Genomic DNA, 20,384 nt, shown 5'->3' on the forward strand with positions numbered 1-20,384 from the left:
AATCAAAGGATTCCAACATTCATGTTCTGGTCACCGTTTTTTTTGTTGTTGTTATCTTCACCATTTACTGGAATCTGAGATTTGCTAAATTCATTTAGGCAAGAAAAACTCGTGGTATTACTTGAAACATTTGAAAATCAATTAGGACACCTAAAATAGCCAAATAATTCCTTCAGTGCACACAAAAGAGGATCTTTCAGAGGCGGTGTATACTTTAGACAAGTCGCCCGTTCTTCCTTGGGCCACATAGACACAAGACAAATAACTATTTACATGCAAGTCCTCAGTCAATTGTCCCCCTTCTCCCTTCTCCAGATTCAATGATCACAAAAAAACAACACATTGTTTTCACTTTTTGCATCATGTTTGCGTTCATCAACATCTTTTTCTCCAGGAAACAGTAGACACTCAATGGATAGTGATGACACTCTCCTGGATGTTTTGCACTCAGATGCTAACTCTAACTTGTGCAAACGGTGGTGATTATCTCAATGAAAAATTGTCAGTTAACCAAGAGTTACTGTACTATGAAGGAGACCCTATCTGTAGCTCTGCAGCACTATCAGTCCCAGGTCCTGTCCTCCACTAATAGAATTGTCCTCCACCCCAGGCTGCGTATCACCGTAGATCTGTGGGATAGTCTCACTGCAGTAGGAAGGCTCCGTGATTGAATAAAGTGCCCCTTTCTGACTCCCTTACAACACAACAGCATCAAGATGGGCAAGTTCAAACAGGGGCTTCCTTTGGAACTGTGATGAACAACTCAATGAATCCATGCATTTTTATACCTATCACCAGGTGGATCATTCAAATTATTTTTACCTTTAATTCTAGGGAGGGAACCAGAAACAATGTGTAGTTCATGGTGTTAGTCTTCAGTTCACACTGAATATACTCTTAATTGTCATAAAATGCCTGTTCAGATGTTATATATCTATAATGTAAGGGATTTTTTATTAATTCACTTTTTGATGTCTGTTTTCTTATTGCATTGAATGCGGAATACAAAATCTGAAACCTTTTGGCAATAGTTGAACACCCGTTACTACACATGAATGAGCATTATATTAACATAGTGTGTTTTAAGCACAATATCATTACACACTCATTAGACGTTCATCCGTTGCTTATGAATGCTTTAATTAAAGTGTAACCAGCATCCTGTGACCTACTCAACTGGCCTGTGTATATGAGCCCTGTAACTTTTAGAAATTCATGGTTGGTGTGTAGAAACATCTCCCACTTTTTTGCCTTTGTGTTCAGATAGCCACCCGCCTGGTGTGAGTGACAACTAACAAAACGATAGGCTACAGACAATGACATAATGAAATTCAATCCTTTCCACCTGGAATCGATTGTTACACCTTGGGGTGCAACATTTTAAGATTAGGTTGCTTTATCCTGGAAGAAAATATAATAATTTTGAAGAAGCAGCAATTTTTTTGCTCATTCTCTCATTGACTCCAGAAAAACAGTGACTACAATCTGGCTGTCAGCAGAATTTACACTGTTTTTTTAGACCAGCTTTATTACATCAGTGAAGGGAATGGATTTGCTAAAGTTTAAAATCTATTTGCTCTAAGTTGTTATTCATATTGCTCTGCAGAATTATATATGTCTGGTGAGAAGATTCTATTTATTTAATCCCCTTGTTGTTTGAAAATTCCGCTCACTTCGAGATATAAGCACAGCATTATATTATGTTATGGTAGCTCCTCACTAAATGCCACTTCTGCCCGTATAACTGGAGCTTATATAGCGGCATACCAGTGCAGTATCTGTGTGGGCTGTGCTGGCTGGCCTCTGGCTCCATGTTACGAGCTCCTGGACTATGGTGCCATTACTTCCACAGACACCTAATGAAGTTATAGCAGGGCTGCAGCTATAGGGCAACGACTCCCTGTAGATTGCTGGGTCTGGGCCTGCACGCAAGTATACACACAAATGCATGCATGCACACACTCACACACATGTTCAGTGGTTACTTATGCAGGTCCGAACTATGGCATGGTGGACAAGTCATTCTATAAAGAGGCCATTGTCTCTTCCCATCCCTCCGTGCTTTCTTTCCTAAATTGGAGGGGTGGGGTAGATTGATGTCTAATCTGCTATGTAGTGGGTGGCTAGGTATAGCCTCACTGTCTCCGTGTCATGGTAAACACACACTAAGTCCTCTTGACCACCCTGGAGTACTCATTGGGTAACTCTTAAAAAGCCCAGGCAACGCAATTATCTTTTATGACTTGCCAGAAAACCCTGGCTGTGGGGAGACTATGATTTCCATATTTGGAGGAGGGGCCCGTGTCATCATCAGAGAGCCCTTCATCAAATTTGAAGTTAGGTCTAAAACACTAAATTACAAAAAATACAAAATTCGGAAGACACAGAACAAGAGTTACCAGATTTAAATAAAATAAAGCAGTGACGGTGATGCACAGGGGAAGCCCAGATAAAATCAGCTGATGCTTTCAGACAAAAACTTGTCTCATAGAAGACATCATCTCTGAAAGTGAGGAGACAGAAGACTGGGTCGGGGCTTCATTTGGGATTAAAAGGTTAGTGATGTTTTTTCTTCAGGACCTCGGTTATGAATAGCCTTTAAAGCAATCAATATGATCTTAACATCAATTCCGAAGGAAACACAGAGCTACTAATCGCAGAGCTTTTGCGATGTGCACTCTTGCAAAATGTCAGTTTGATCTTCACTGCCATATATTATACAATTAGCAATGTTTTCTACCTTATATATTTTGATAACACCAATCAGCAATATGTCTGTTCGGTCTTGTAGCTCCTTCTTGTGTTACTTTTGACTTAGTCCCAGTTTGTGTGTCATGTTCTCTCAAGAATTTGTGAAGCTTACGTAAAGTATCAGCTGACAAAGAAGAAGACTGCACGTATTAAGTAAGCAGTGATATAACAGGCAGTGTATGATCGTAGCATGGACACGTATGAAACGCTGATCAATTGTGAAGGCCAAGAATATATTTGGTAGGATCCAAACCGGATCTGGATTTGTTCATTATATAATAACAGTAGTACTTGTATCACTGGTGACTCTGTTTTTCAGGTAGACTGCAATAAAGAACAGCCAAGATACAAGAAATAAACATTGACTTTGTGAGTAAATGTCTTCAGGCTCTTGGAATTATCGGCCCATGCAGGAGGACAAATTTATTTGTCAAGAAATATGAAAATAATTTGGTTTCAAGTCTAGGAATAATGAAGACTAAAATAAGATGACTTTCTGTTTAATTTTTTGTTTTAATTGTATTAAATATTTAATTTTAAAATTTTAAAATCTCACTGTTTTTTAACATAAGACAAGTTTTCTTGATTTAGATGTTCAGTTTCATAAAAATAAATGTAAAGTAATGTATACCTGATTGATTGATTGATTGATTGATTGATTGATTGATTGATTGATGATATGAGTCTTTCAAAAACTGTAATATGACCTGACCTATGACCCAACTGTGACCCAATTTATGATCCAACACACCTCTAGTAGGATGATACGATCTGTAAAAATGCAATGATTCACTTTTTTCCCTCCAAGTGAACACAATGGGATGTTGGGATCTCACGTTTCAGTAAATACAATGAGGAGCAATATTCCACTATCCGAAGTAGCATCTGAATGCTTCATCATCGCTTTAGATTTTTAAAAGCTTTTTATTTTTAAATACAACCCAAAACAACACATTGGATTAAAGTTTAACCAACTGCGAAATCTTTGAAGGCGTAACAATGGCAAATTCAGATTTTGATTGCTTGAGTTGGTGTTAAACGTACATTTTAATAAAAGGGTTTCCTTAGAAGCAATTCTTAATATCTGCAATTTGTGTTATCCATCAGCAAATCTGAGGAAAACCATCAATCAGGAACTTTGAGCCAAATGAGGAACTGTGAGGTTTTGTTATCTTCTTGTATGTTCCTTCAATTGCATGTGCAGAGACCGTTGTCTGTGCTTTGAGGGCGTACCGATGGTCAACAGTGCAAATCAGTAAACTGGGGTGGGCCATTATATATGGTCTTTACCTCCCTTAACTGATGTTCAGAGGCAGGGGCAGGAGGGAACCTACAAGAATGTCAGCTATCAATTACTGAAGCCCTCCCTCCTGCTCATCTCATTTAAGTGCAGATAGATGGACCTGCTGTCTCCAGCACATCCATCAGGAAATGACCATCGGGAAACTACAGACTACAGGAAGTGGGTTGGTTGGACACCACACATTCGAGATAGAAAACATTTCGTTTTCAGTCCTGACGTTTCCAATGTTTTCAATTAGTATTTTTTTAATTCCTTCTTTTTACAACCTGTCTGATGACTGTGATTCTCTCATTACTTTCCTCGCTCTCGCCTCTCTTTGCTGTTTCTTTTTCTTCAGACCCATATGGTTCTTATGTTCATTATGTGTGCCATGACCTCAGTGATTCCTTGTAGAATTGATCCCAAGTTCTCCTAATTATCTTGTGCCTTGATAAATTGTGACAACCCCAAACTGAAACTACAGACTTCCCAGTGGTGAAATCTTTTTACATTTACTCAAATACTTGCACAAAAGTAGTACTTACGTGCAGTGCTGTACTTAAATAAATTTTGTGTATGTGCTATTTTCCATAAACTACACAATGGGGGCTGTGATTCCATACTAAAAAGGACATCTGTCTATTTAGGACATCTTTCAGGTGTTTCAGGTGCTTGTGAGTTGTTTGTCATTTGTTTGAAGACTGAATTTAAAAAAAAATTTGAGGCCCAAAGACATTCAGCAAGTATATTTTTTAAAGCAATACAGCTGGTTGTCATAGTACACCAGCCATGAGCTGCTGCAGTCACACTCTCCATATTGCCTCAGAAAACACCGGCCAGAGCTTTGTATTACTACCAACATATCTGTTAATCTTTATGAAAGTGTTTGCACAGTCTTTTAATGTAGTTGAGCTCGTAGCTGAGAGGATGCTTTTGTGTGTATCAGTTAGGAAGTGTCAGCACAAATCTGCTGTTTATCTCTGGATCATCATTATGGGAAAGAATGAGTTTCTACATTGTTGTAAACATAAGTACACTGTAAAAAGAAAAACAGTACGTCAGAGTTTTGCAAGGAGTGAATGATGAATTTCAGTCAGCATACATTTGCAAAGGATTCTAGACCACCACCTCTGATAAGCATTACTGGAAATTTGAAAAGAAACGCTGACATGAAGTGTTTCATGAAGTAAACTTCTGTATTATAATGAACAAATCTAAAAGCATGATAAGCATGCATTGCCTCAGGGTTCCCTTGTGAGCTTTTGGAAGGTCAGACTTCTAGATTAGAACTGAGTATGAGACGTTAGAACTGGCCATCATTGATCATCAGCACTTAAACAAAGCCATAGTTTAAAGGTCCCATATTATGCTTTTTTAATTCATGTCATTCAGCTACCGGATGTCCAACTACACTGTATTTGAAATGTCTTGTCCCAAAGTGAGCCGTGGTCTTCAATATCTTTGATTGAATATTGCATTTGTTGGTTTACTTGCGCCACTCGAATGCGTCTGCAATACAGATCGATCGATCGACATAGTCTGGAACTTTTTTAACTTTCAGTAACTTCGCTACTACACTTTGATATAACGGTTGATTTTTCGGCCTTAAGCGTGGACCCACTTCCTCATGTTCGCCCAGACTTTGCTGAACAAAGACTCGTGGCTCATTGTGTAAACATGATCAGACTGGCCGGTGAGATAATAAAAGCAACTCTAGGAAAATACGATCGTTTTGATTCGGTCCCGGCTATGAATTCCTAAAACTTCAAATATCTATTGATGCAGGAAGTGTTTGTTTACCAGATTCTAGGAGTTGGTCGGGTTAGGGAGGACTGCTATGAAGAGACCTGAAAAAGTGTGATTTTCATAATAGGATCATAATAAAAATGAATCACTCTGACTTTCTAAATTAAGTTCCTTCAATGGTACTTGCCTTGTCCATTCTACTCAGAACAATTAATAATGCCCTGACTTGCTCAAAAACATGAAACTAGAAATCCTAAATCCAGGCATGTATCTTGATCCAATCTAAGCATAAACCATTCCTTTCTTCTAGTAATTTGTGTTTAATGAAACACTCACACAGTAGCATATTTTAGACTCTTGAACCGATGGGTCATTACAGAATTGGAGGATATTTAATTCCCACCCATCAAATTTTAATAATCCATGTACTAAAACTGAAACTAATAATGCCCTTTCTGAGTAGGTTTACTTGTCGTGAGCGCACATCTAAGAAAAGACTAAAGAAAATATGCTTGAAAATAGTTTTTATATGTCTAAAGTACCCCTAAAATGTATTTTTTTCTTGTACTACCCCCCATGATGAAATTGAATCTCAAATAAAATATATAAAATTAAATTAAAACTTCCTTTTTTATCATTTGTTTTATTGCTGTCTCTTGTAACTGTGTGAATATTTTTAATAAAAATAATATTTCAAACAATTATTAGTCATGTCCCACAACATGCATGCAACCCCGTTACCATACCCTTTTCAGCATGTTCGAAGAAGAAGAAAGCAGTGAATCACATGATCCGCTGGACTTGACATCTTGACATCATCAAACAGTTTTCCAAAAGAATGGGTAGACCAATGGTACGTCCTCTCTTCTACTTTTCATATTTTTTATGCATAAAATTAGAATTTGAAATTTTTCAAATAATTTTTTATTGGCATAGGTAATCGTCCTCTTTGTCAGTAGTAACAGTTAGCTAAGCAGCTAGCTTCTTCTCCTGAGAGAAAGCAAACACTGGTACGGATTTGCAGCCCTGTTACATGCAACCATCTTACTGTGATTATTATTAAGTATTTAAACACCAAAATAAGTCATGTAATAAATATTGTACCATTGATCTGTAAGCTGAGCTAATCAAGCCTTTGATAGTTTATTACCTATTATTGATGAATAAAAATCAGAAAAGTGAAGGGTTATTTTTCAAGAATTTGGAAACCCGAATGTCCTCTAATTCTGGAATGATCCTGCTAATGTTACTTGTTAAAGTATTGAACTAACCCAATGAAACACATCGAAGTCTGCACTTACCTCAAATAAATTCAGATTTTTACATTCCTGTAGGAGAATGAATGTCTAGTGTTTATCGTAGGCTTGATCAGTGAATGCTCCTCTGACCTTTAGTTGCTGTCCACTGGCAACAAAGTTTCCAGATAATATCCGTTATATCAGGAAAGCTGGGGGCCTTCACTGAACAACCCTCATTGCAGTGATGTGTGCATATGGAGGCTGTACGACCGCAGGGAAACAACCGGGTGCCTGTGTTGGTGTATCATATGGGACAGGCAGTGTCACACCAGGGCCTTAACAGGCACACTGATCATCCCTGTAGAGAACAAGGAGAAGGGGAAGGTCTGACTCCCACGTGTCCCCAGGCCCTGACTACAACCGGGGAGCCTGCCTGCAGAAGCTGGTGTGTCTGTTTACCATCTGACCAGGGGTCTCCACAGTCGGCGGCAGCGCCTCGTCTGCACGGACTAGAAATGTCTTGTGAGGACGGGAAAACACGCTGTGAAGACAAGAATATGGAAGCTGACAGAAATAAATGTGTGTTGGGGGAAAGGCGAGAGGCAGGGAGGGAATAGGAGACGCAGCGAGCGACGGGGGTCCCGATGAGCTGAAGAGATCGTGCTGGCATGGTGGCCAGAGGCTTTTCGGCTGAGTGGGCACCACTACCTCTCCTTTCCCTCCCGCTTTGAAGCTGCAAGCTGGTGCTCAGATGCTAGGAAGTGTATTTGGCACACAGGCGCACACACATTCAGATGCTGCCGTGGCCTCGTTGCCTGCTTTCACTCACCACTGTGTTTATCCCCAGCTGCGCCTGTGCCAACGTCTGCCCATGAGTGGTGTACACAGTAAATCAGAGGCTAGGCTGTCTTTTGTGGTGTGCCTGCTACTTTGTATAATAATTGTTTATTATCCCACTGTGGATCTTTTCTCATATCTTGGGATCATAGCATCACTTGACGGAAATATCTAACCATACCAGCAATGCATTTTGAGTGATTGATTTCAGGTGAACGATAGCAAGATGAATGAGAAAACAGCTCCACAGGCCATCTAGAGGAAGGCCTACGTCCTTCAGAATGTTGTTTTTTGTCTAATTATTAAGAACTTTAACTCTTGGATTGCTGAGTAAACATTTAAAGTTAATGCAATGTGTTAGAGGAGATCTGCCTTAATTTTTTTTTTCTTGGTAAGATGGTTTCAATTATTGGTGGAAATGGAAGTGCTTCAAGCCAAAGAAACTTCAGGAGGTCCTGATTTAACTGCTTCTATTTCCCACTGGGAAATCCATTCCTCCAGTGTTTATTCTTTTTATTTAACTCATTCCTCATCCCTCCTAAAAATATGTGTCCAGTCATTCTGTCTCCAGGAATAGATAGCATCTATAGCTTAAACAGATAGCATCAGCCAAATGTAGCTGCTCAGTAACAACTAAAAAATGAAAATTCTTTGCAGCTTTCCTCTTGTTTCATCCTAACCTTACCCTTCTTTCTCACATAGAACCTTGCAAATATTATTCAACTTGTTTCTAGTCTTTTTCTGCACATCTCTCAGTTTCTTCCTCCTGCCTCAAGTTTCAAGTTTATTTATTCTTTTAAAGCCCAGATTCACAGAAGTGTCTCAAAGGGCTTCTTACCGCTCATGACTTTCCTACTTCTCACCCTCAGTTTGAGCAGGGCAGAGATTTGGGTCTGGGGTTGGAGAGACCATAGCGGCGATGCAGTAAAGCGATTCTGATTTGTGCCCACAGCCATCAGCATCACTCTGCTTGGCTTGTCAGTCTGCAGGAGCATCAAAGCACGCTTTCTGGGACTGCTGTCACTAACAGTAATAGATATCATTTCAAAACCATCAGTCCTGCCCATTCTGTCTGGCTCGATCCAGTGGCTGGGGCCCACCTTGGCCACGGTTGGATGGGCCTACTCCGTGCGCGACACACAAGGGCCCTGGCGCCGGTCTTAACTGTTAGGTCACGGTCTGATATGTAGACATTCATGGATGGTTAACTCAGTAAATGTGTTGATATGACCAGAAAGCTGCAGTGAGTGTACGGCTGAGAATACAGTCGGGCGTGAGCTCTGTCATGTGAGGCGGGTTCACAAGTGGAGAAAAGATTTAGGAAATTTTGGCATGAATATGTTGAAGTCTGGTATGCTTCATGTCTGGTTTGGTTGGGTGACTGTTTCAACTAGCCATCACAAGCAGTGTCAGTCACACACACATAGACACACACTCACATGCATAGGATCATTCTGTCCTCCTACACCAATCAGAGCCTGTGTACAGCCACTAATGGCTATTAACCACCCAGCCGGTGGTGCGAAGAATCTGACATCAAGACTGTCATTCTGCGTTAGGCCCACATTTCAACAAGACTCATTCTAAAATGGCGACACTGGGGCTGTGCGTGCGTGCATGTGTGTGTGTGTGTGTGTGTGTGTGTGTAGGTGTGTCTGAGTGAGACCTAACCCAAATCCTAAAAACACATAAGTGTATTTTTGTAACAATTTCTGTGCAAATGTCACCTGCAAGTTTTCACACCCTCTATATTCACATGTAACCCAAAGACAAGTTATTGTATTGTTGGTCTAGAGTTAGAATATTGTTTGTGAAAAAGAAGCATCATCATCATCATCATCATCATCATCATCATCATCATCAGCAGCAGCAGCAGCAGCAGCAGCAGCAGCAGCAGCAGCAGCAGCAGAATCAGCTGAACACCTGACTATTAGGTTTTCATTTCAGTGTTTGGTGTAAGAAAAGTGACAACATACAGGAAGCCGATTAAAAGCTGTTTCCTGATACAGTTCTAGTTTGATTCATGGTGGTATCTACTATCTCGTATCAAACACCCTGACCCTGAGTGTATATTCCGTTTCACAACTCATCTACCCTTTTGGTAAGCAGTTCTCTTTTCCAAATAATCAAAGTCCAGGGTGTTTATTTTTATTTCTCTCCTGCATTTTATCTTTATTTTTACATTTCAGTACATTTAGCAACATCAACAACAATTGACATTGCTTCTTTGGATCCCAGAAATTGGTGTTTATTTCCAGATAATGTAAAGATCTTTTGGTTTATTATGATCAACTAGCATTTGTATATGTATTTAATGGATGGATGGATGAATGGATGGATGGATGGATGGATGGATGGATGGATGGATGGATGGATGGATGGATGGATGGATGGATGGATGGATGGATGGATGGATGGATGGATGGATGGATGGATGGATGGATGGATAGATAGATAGATAGATAGATAGATAGATAGATAGATAGATAGATAGATAGATAGATAGATAGATAGATAGATAGATAGATAGATAGATAGATAGATAGATAGATAGATAGATAGATAGAGAGTACAGTAAGTTGACAGAAAGTGCTTACGACACACGGCCACGTTGCCTCCCCCTGCCCTCCTCCTTGTCTCCCTCTTACATGCTCTCGTCAGCTAATTATACAGAATTAGAATCTTCTTTCACACCAGTGGTGTCAGGGCGCCTTAGCTTGATCTGTCAAAGCCCCTTGTGACTGGGTGCTAAACTCACGACAGTTGATGAGTGCGAAGCCCGCCACAGCTAATTGTAAGTGAAAAGCTGGACAGGACTGACAGAGCAGGACAAACGGGAGGGAGGACTCTTTGTTTGAGGACAGATGCAGGGGGGGAGATTCTGTTTGTGTTTTGCAGGTGGGAAGGTGTTGCCCAGTTTTGTTGAACGGATGGGGGGAAGAGGCAAGTGTGTGTATATGTTTTTGGGGGGAGGAGGCTCCCGCGACACTGAAATATCTGCTCAGCAAGGAGGAAAAAAAAGGAGGACTGGAGAAAGGGATGGAGAGAGGAGAAAGCCAAGTGTGGCAAAACAGGTAGGTGTGATGAAGGAGAACAACAAATCTTTTCTTTCAGGGCATGTCGGCCAAGATCTTACTCATCAGTCTTCACGGCCTGTGACCACCATCAGCATGACAACACTAGAGCCAGTGTGTGTGTGTGTGCACGTGTGTGTGTATTTATGTATTTCTATGAAAGGCAGTCCTGTCATTTCTGTGATGCTATGATTGTGTGTTGTGTTACTTCAGTGTGAAACCTGTGACATATGCAAGTGCACATTTGCACATCGTATACCGTATCGGTGTTTCAGTCTGTTTAAATTTATAAATATGTTTATTTGATGACAACAATTTTGAAAAATACTTAATAATTTTCATGTGAATTTTTTTCTTTGATCATGTGCTTATGTATGGTAGCATGTAAGTGAATTTTACATCACTGTGTTCCAGTTAGCCTCCCGTGAATGTCTGTTAATGTAATATTAGGTTAATGCTTACTTGCCAGGCCAAATTAATTGTGTCACCCGTGCAGGAAGGACATGATGTGTCGTGATGGGAGGTTGTCACCTGTCTCTTCAGGGCATCTGGATGGCAGAGTCCACACTCGCATCGCGCAGTGTGCTGCAAAGCAAATAGTCTCTTTGTATTTCTTGAATCCTTGTGTCTTTTATTAATTTATTAGAATTATTTCTCACTACACCTTGTCTGATTCTTCATTATTATAGTTATTTTGAGACCAAATGGGACACATTTATGCTGTTTGTTGTGTAAAATTCTAAATTCAACTTTGCTTAATTTTAAGAAGTATTTTGTGCTTTTGAACATCTCTCATGTTTGATCTGTATGTGTCCAAGCTGTGAATTTTAAACATACTAATGAAAAACAGATATTGCTTTCACTTTCTTGTTTTTATTTGTCTCTTATTCTGTTTCTTTCAACAAATTTTTTTTTCTTAATTTTTTATATTAGAGGCTGAAATTGAATTATTTACCTAATGGTTTTGCTTAGATACGTAGATCATTGTGTTGATGATTACAGCCATTATTTTAGAAATCCAGAGGAGCTGTTGACCTTCGATTTATGTGTTTGCTTGAAAGCTAAACAGGCAGCCACCAGGACTCAGCAGTCAGCCAGTAGCCTCCACTCCAACAGTCCTCTCACCCACTTGAAGACTAGAAACAGCTTTTCTCCAGATAGTGTAGATTTGTGTGGATTAAGCCTCAACTCACAGCTGAGGGCTTGGAGAGATTTTGTACAGAATAGGCCAGGAAGCTGTTTGGAATTGGATGTTGTTCCTCCCCTCTCATCATTATGCTCAAGCCTTCACAAAAGGCCCAAATCTCCCAGTGCCTTTGAACTTCTGTTTCAAAATGAAAGACATATCCAGAGGACAGTCTTTTCTTATTCCTCATTTTCCTGAAAGGGGGAAAAACAGGGTGGCATAGAAGAGGGAAAAAGGGCTTTACAACCTCATTTTCCCTCATGCGCCCCCGTCTTTTTCTTCCGGCCTTGAGCTGCTTGTTGGAGGAAAAGGGAAATTTCTGAAAAAAACAACAACATTTTTTTCTCCCAATCAACCAGTGCCCTCATCCTCCTTTTTGTCAGCATAGAAGAGGGCAAAAGGGTGAAAGGAAGGGGGGGGGAGCAAGTGGAAACATGGCTAAAGGAGAGTACGAGAAAGAGGGGACTCTGGAGACAGCTGTTGGAGAGGTTAGTTAGAGATTTCCTACCATTAGCTTCAGTCCTGGCCAGCTCACCCACTTGAAGCAGACAAGAGCCCAGGCAGCCCAGAGCCCTAATATATAAAGGAAAGGACCCAGCTTGATCCTGTAGAGAAATTGTTTACAAGTGGGACCCTCAATTCCTCAATAGAGTGGAGCACCAGGAAGAGGGACAGAAAGAGAAATGTAGAGAAAGAATTTTAAGAACAAATGAAACTGCATACTGAAAGAGGGAAACAGAATCTGCCAAAACACAGGAGCAAGAAGTGAAAAAGAACAGAGCAAGAGTCATTAAGGATGGACCGAAGGAGAAGCTTAGAACGTTGCTGTCCGTGATGGGATCAGCTGCTGTGATTGTGAATTAACTATAGGGAGTGGAGGAGGAGGGCAAGGGGTCTTTCTTTTTCTTTTCAAAGCCAGAGCAAACAAGGAAATGAGTCTATAATCATTTCCTGAAATTGTCTTCCTCATTGCCTCCCCTCTCTGGGGCCATCAACTCGCCTCCATTCATTAGCAGTCTATGGCCTGATTAAAGGCTCATTGTCCCACAGACACGGAGGGGCGCACTGACAGGAGAAGCAAACCAGGTAAACATTTGGAGCCTCCTAAACACATTAAAAAAAGGTGCCCTCTATAAAACCACTTACGCTGGCACAATTTGCAATTGCACCTACTAACCTTAAACCTGCTATGGAGGCACTAAACATGTGCAGCACCGGAGAAGCCCAAGTGTTGCTTTAGACACCTCTAGAAATGAAATGAAGCATGGAGGAAGAAGTGGAAACAGAAAGAGTACCAATGCCATCACTGTGGTATGTCAATACAGTGATGATAAATGAACATGACTACATTGATTTCACTCCATACAAGCAGATAAACTGATTTTAGCTAGGTGCACCCAATAAGCATACTGATCTCAGTAAGAGCTTGTGGCAGCATTTCTTGAAATCTTTCTTTATCAACAGCTCACAAATGTTGGAATAGACCTCTTTGCTTTGGGTGCTTCAGAGTCTCAGATTGCCAAGCTCCCCAGAGATGTACAATAGAAAGAGAGGGACTTTAGTCTACTGCTGTCCATCTGAGTTATATACCAGTTTATACAAGCATGCACAGCCTTAAGCATCTGTCATCCAGCAAGTTAGATAGTCCTATTGCAATGTATGGGCAAAAATTGTTCATGATATATTCCATAACCTATTACACTTTAAAGATATTCATGTTCAATTACTTTCCCAATTAATATAATTTCCACAAAGAGGAAAAACACAATGTCACAAAATGCGCACTTGCAATTGTCTATTTGAAACTAAACAGTGCTACCTTAACAGAGATTCGGAAATAACCTTGATCTCCTCTGATTGAAGAACATTTATTTAATTTAAGCTTGACCTGACAGGCCTCTTTGAAAACGCTGAACTCATCTGACAGAAGTCTGAGCTGTAATCCATTAATGAGCCATCACATCCTTTCCTGCCTCTCTCGTCCTGTGGTACAATGCAATAATCGGCAGCCATTCAGACACACAAGGTACTTTTCTGCAATGAAGAAAATTCAAGTGCCGACTGCCGGAAACTGAGCAAACAAAATAAGCTTTTTGCTTTGTCCAATGTCCCCGCAGAGAATCTATGTTGTTATCTGAGCCAGGTATCTTTTTTAACGTGTTTTTGTTGTATGATTCATAGACGTACGAATTTTTTTTTCCGAATATATGGCTACATTCCACGTATTTATTCACAGTTAAAGAAACTATGTCACATTTTTCATTGTCTTCCTGTGCTTAGTGTTATAACATTAAATTCAAGATCCTTAATTTGCAAAAAAACATCGTGTGTAAGAACATGATGTTTTAGTTTATGAATGATCTTTTTTTGTGGTGGATCTGCAAAATTTGTTCCCAAAATTATGAGATAAGGTATTAAAACAAAACCCACTATAAGTGCAAAAACTGCCGATTGACCAAGGGTTGAGCCGGGTAGTCGTTTCAGACGAGTGTCCGGTACGGACAAAGCATTTTTGACAAGTACGAGCAGGACATGAGTAAAACTCGTCAATACTCATGCTCGTGCTGAGGGACAATCCTCATAACCACCGGTCTCCAACCTTTTTTGTGCCACAGACCGGTTTCATCAAAGACAATATTTTCACAAACCAGCCTTCATTTGCTCGATATTCGTTAATGACGCCAGGACAGTTGTAGTCTAATATTAAATCATCTGCAGTGGATTTATGTAAAATGCAGACATCAAAAGACAATTAACAACTTTTTATAAAATAAATTGATAATCACCGCGGTACACTGGCGTCGTGCCCGGAGTGTCCCCCGCCTCACGCCCTGAGACTCCCCCGCAACCTGCCTTAGCGGATTAAGCGGGTTGGAAGATGATGATGAAATTGATAATCAGCATCTCTGTAAACAAAAAAACTGTAAGAAATACAATCTGCCCTCACACATTTGCGCATCGACACTCGCGACTTCACCTCATTGCTGAGTTTTGTTAGGCAGTCACGTGTTACCGTACGCGCATTCTATTGGCTGACGGCATCGTCTCAAACTTACGTGAGACACAAAAGTGCTTTAAACAAACGATAAGAATGTGTGGGAAAAGGTAATACCAGTAGAAGGTGGTTTAATGTCAGTATGGGGACAGTTCATAAATGGTTAAATTACCGTTAATAATAAGATAAATAGTTCATTGTTCTATCGCGGAATTCGTAACTCACGTGTGGTTTCTGGAACGCATTACCTACGAGGAACGAGGGCGCACTGTAATTATATTAAAACTCAATTCAATTGATTGCACTGCTGAGGTTTATTTTGAAATATACTGACTTCACATATACAATCAGTGCATTCAACTCAGGAGAAATACGGATCATTTCCAATAAAAGGGTGAACAAGTCAATCAAATAATAATAATTACAGTAATGAGAATTAGTGGTTAGGGACCGCTGATCTAGGGGTAACGGATGACATCTGCCAATGACACTTGAAGTGTGTTCGGGACGTCCACTCTACCTCGCAGTTTGGTTTTCTTTACAGTCACTGCAGAAAATCTCGCTCCACAAAGACAGGAGGTTGGAAATGGAAGCAGGAAGCAGCACTGACATAGACATACACACATACACACACACACACACACACACACATACACACGTGTTCTCTCTCTCCCTACAGGGTCAGCAAATCAACATGCTAATTGAACAGCAGGATTGTGGTACATGTGTGCATCAGGATGGCCACAGTAAAGGCCATTCTAAAATGTGCTTGTCCCAAATTAGTCTGACAAAGATTTTTGCTTTCATACAAACATTTAGGATGGGTACAGGATTTTGTTCATTCACCGAACGTTTTCTTCTTCTTGTGAGCTCATAGACAGGTGCTGATCACTTCTGCTTCATTAGGAATTGGATTGAACGGCAAATATCTTTCACTTTCCTGTTTATTGGTTTTGCAAAAGGTTGTTTCAGTGTCTAAATTGCGTGAATTAAATAGAAACTATCGGCACTTTATATTTTCTTCATTAGCTTGAAAATTTCTTTCTGGTTTTGGTTTACATATAATTCTTCAAATGTATACTGGCCATGACTTTCTACCTTTTTCCTCTCAAGCTACTATTTTGCAACTTTTTCCTGCAACAAACTTCGATTTCTCTCCCTTGATTACGTTCACACAAGAACCATGTGTGAAAAGAGAGTGGGAGATGACATTCAAAGCACAGGAGCAAAAGAAGATAAAAAAAGAGTACATTAAATCTATTATAATAATTGCACTAAATAAAAACATTTTAAAAGCGAAAGAAAAACAGAAGAATGAACACGCAGTGGGACTGTCTGGCAGGACAGCAGACGGTGAGTTGTGGTAGGTTAGGAGGCCTTTCCCTGCCGGGAAGGAAGTGTTTGGGTTTTATTGGTTTCATATGACACGACAGAAGCTTTTTAAGATGTAGTAGACGTGCTGGTAAAAAAGCAGTCTGCTCACCCCTGCATTAAGTGCCTCTGTGATCTCCACCATATTTATAGGCACTGTCTTGTGTCACATGGCTTCCATTTCTTCACTTGTTGGGACCCCCTGTGGTTGCTTTTACAAGCACAGATATGGATAGGTCAAGCACTCCCTTGTCAGTGGCCTGGTCAGAGGAAGATATACTTCTGTTTCTGAATTTAGAAGAAAAAGTTTTTTTCCGTGATATGACAAGCTGGTTTCAAGCCAGACGTGTAATGAAGTCAGACTTAAACTTCTGTAAATATTTTTCTGAAGTCACAGATATACCAGACATGGCATGTGGTGGCCATTTGCTGTATCTCTGACACGATATTGTGTCATTTGTGGTCATGATTTTTAAAGAATAGCAACACTTCTACTATTAAAGCTCTGCTTCACATTGACTTCATGTTAACTCTTTCTGAATGAGGACGAGATGTCTAGATATGATCAATGCACTTATAAAACTTCATAAATGATAAGAAAAATTTGAACAAACTTTCCCAAGCATTATTCTGTCTTTGTTTCCATGTTATTGTTACTCTATAAAATCTCCATGCTTCAAGCTGTGATGTCTGTCTTGCCCTCATGACTTTAAACTTGCACATGCAGGACACGACTGTCAAATTAATAGTTAACAAACCAATATTTGTTACACAATTTTCATTTGGACTTGATTTGGGTTTTGTAGAAAATTGTTATGTTTTTTGATCAAAAGAATGGTAACCAATTTAATTAACATATAAAATATATGTGTGTGTTATACAGTACTTTGTTATAATGAGTGGTAAATGGGACTGACTATTGTTTCCTGCAGGAAAGTCTTGTTTTAACCCTCTGACCACAATAACCAGATGACATTAAAGAAGAAACTCGTAAGTCGCACTCAAAAATTCCTTTTCTTGACCTCCACAAGCTCAGATTTATGCAATACATCAACCAGAGGTTCAAAAACAGCGCTATGAAAATTTTTTCATCCTCTGTATCAGGCAATATGGATACTGTGCCAGAGTTATCAAAATCATGCATCATGAATTATCAGCTAACCATGGCTATACAGTATATATACACCAAATTTTGCTGTAGTATAACTGGCAAATTGTTGAGGTATGAATCCCTTAACCAGAGTGGTGAAAAACAGATAAACAGATTGATCACTGACAGACAAATCAATATTGCCCTCCTAAGCTTGCATGCTTGTTGAGTAAAACCAAGCCAAATCCATGCCTTGTTCCAGGAAAAGGGCATCAGTGTCAGTCTGAACATGAAGTTCCTCCCTCACCTCTCTCTATCTCTCTCCCACTCTTTAACACTGCATCTCTCCATCTTGGCCATGTGGTGCAGTGTGTTGGTTTTAGTGGGCACTAAAAACACACTGTTAAACACAGTTTTAAAAGTACCTAAAAGCATTTTTTTCCCTCTCTGGAGTTGGTACTTTAATCTACTCTCAGATTTCACATAGAGCATGGGCACACCTGGGGAGGGGAATGAAAACAGCTGGGTTAGAACACTCCCACACATTGTAGACTCCTTGTAAAAATGAAGAAGGGGAAGGATAATCAGATTTATTGTTTTAATCAAAGAAGGAGGTGTCTCTTTCTTTTGGTGGAGTTGACTTTCTGACCTCTGGAGTACTCTGGTGTGAGTGCTTCTGAGAGACAGGGATCAAACCATTCATTCTTGCTTTGGTTCATCTCAGTTTATAGTTCTGGCTATTTAAAGCTCAGTCTGTGAACTTACATTTTTCATTTCTTTATGATGAGCAAGGGAGAAATGGTGTGTCTCTTTATTTAAACTTTTGATAAATCTCTTAACATCATCGCATCCAATATCTGAGCATAACTTGATACATTATATGAAACATTGTACAGATTTGATGTATAGTTAAGAAAAACGGGGCATAATAAGGTCAAATCTAAACGTGACGAGGCTCTTAGGGAGGCGGCTTTTTCCTCCTTCTACCATCTCGTAAAAATGATTTTTATTTGCAGTTTTTCCTCTTTTACAGTCCTCTCAGTTTGCAGGCATGCATTTGAAAGCAGGAGGAAGGAGTAAAAGAACCTCTATCTTTCTAGCTTCAGGGGATAAGACACAGTGGTTCTAAGAGAAACGGGTTGAGAGTAAGTTCAGATGTTTCTAAAAGGCCAAAGTTCAGAGGGGATAGAGGTGAGGTGTTTGCAGTTTTAAGGACGTCTTTTTTTTTTAAATTGTTTGAAACAGAGATACTGGTTAAGTGTGAGGAAGTGATTGAAAAAAATTAAACTAAAGGGGTCTCACAAGAAATTTGGACAGAGAGCAGAACAAAAGAACAGATAATGTTCTTTGGTTGTTTCAGAGAAAAAATATTTCTGATGTCAGAATGATTGGAAGTCAGCTGAGGTTTGGGCCTACACTTGGTTATAGGAGAAGACCCTTTAAAGGTGTGTTAATAGTTCCTACAGATACTGTATGTAAACAGCTTGTATGACCTTTACATTGACATTGATACAACTACAGTGGGGCAGTCAGGTTTCAAAGGTTTTGACCACAAGTTTTTTGGTTGTGTTAGTGAGAGTTTAGTGAGCATTCCAACTGTAAATGAATAATTTCAGTCTATGAGAGTATTACATCTTCCAATGATCACCCAATAAAGTGCCTTTTTTGGATTGAATTTGGCTCAACTTTAATAAAAAGTCAAATATTCTCACAACTCACATTTGTCTTTTCATTCTTATCTGCTGTATCTCTGTCCCAAACTCAAATCCACTCTGCTCTTTCAAAATGCTCTTTATTGGCAGAGGTCAATTAAGCCTCCCGTAAAATCATGGTAACATTTTTGATCTGACCATGATTGTGGATGAAAAGAGGGAGATGCTGTCAGAGGTTAGGACTGTCAAATTGCTGTCAGAACCAGAACATCTCTTTCAACCTAAATTCAACTCATTACTGAATGATATTCTGTCCTCTTGGTCATCCACTTCGTAAGTGTTAAAATTCTTCTGAACAGCTGCTATCAAATCAAACTGTTACTTCTCTATTTTAAGACGAGGTCATTTAGGTGTAATGTCATAAACCAACAAGACCATAATATCAATTTCTGTCTCTTTATCCAAACTCTGAGCAAAACTGCTTTTGCCCTTATGATTTCAAATTTTCGAAGAGCCTGTTGATTTATTGTCCACATCCTCAGCCTCGGATGTACATGTGTAAGTTTATTCCAAGCAGCCCTGTTTAACTTCATAAAGCCATCTGATATTTGAAATTTTGACAACAGTGACAACAGTCCTGACATAGACTCCCTACAAATTACTTTAACTTGCCTCATAGAGCTTTTTGCAGGAGAATTAAATGTATATTTTTATGTCTAGTCATCTCAAACATGTTTATTTCCACTGCCAACTTTTCTTATTTCTGACAGAGCCATCGTTTATTCATGATGTGACTTCAGAGGGAGACATGTCTGAATGCATTGTCCTAAAAGTCATTCCAGCAACATTTCGGAGACAAAGTACAACAGAATTAAAAATGTAGTGAAAATGACTCCAAAAAAGTAATAAGGTGATTCTTATTTCCAGTACAGGTGTCAGTCTTTAAAAAAAACCCATAAATGTGAGTGCAAGAACTTCATCTAGTAGTTATTGATAAATTTAATTCTGGACTGAAGTGGTGCGCTGAGGACTGATAAGTGAAAAAATATTACCCTGCCTATGGTCAGGTCAATAGCATTGCAAAAACTTTTGTACTGCTTGAAAAAAGACCAAAAGAGTAAATGATATATTTGTAAAATCCATGAACATTTTAATTTTGGTC

The sequence above is a fragment of the Antennarius striatus genome, chromosome 15 (assembly GCF_040054535.1).
Source record: "Antennarius striatus isolate MH-2024 chromosome 15, ASM4005453v1, whole genome shotgun sequence".
Classification (NCBI taxonomy): Eukaryota; Metazoa; Chordata; class Actinopteri; order Lophiiformes; family Antennariidae; genus Antennarius; species Antennarius striatus.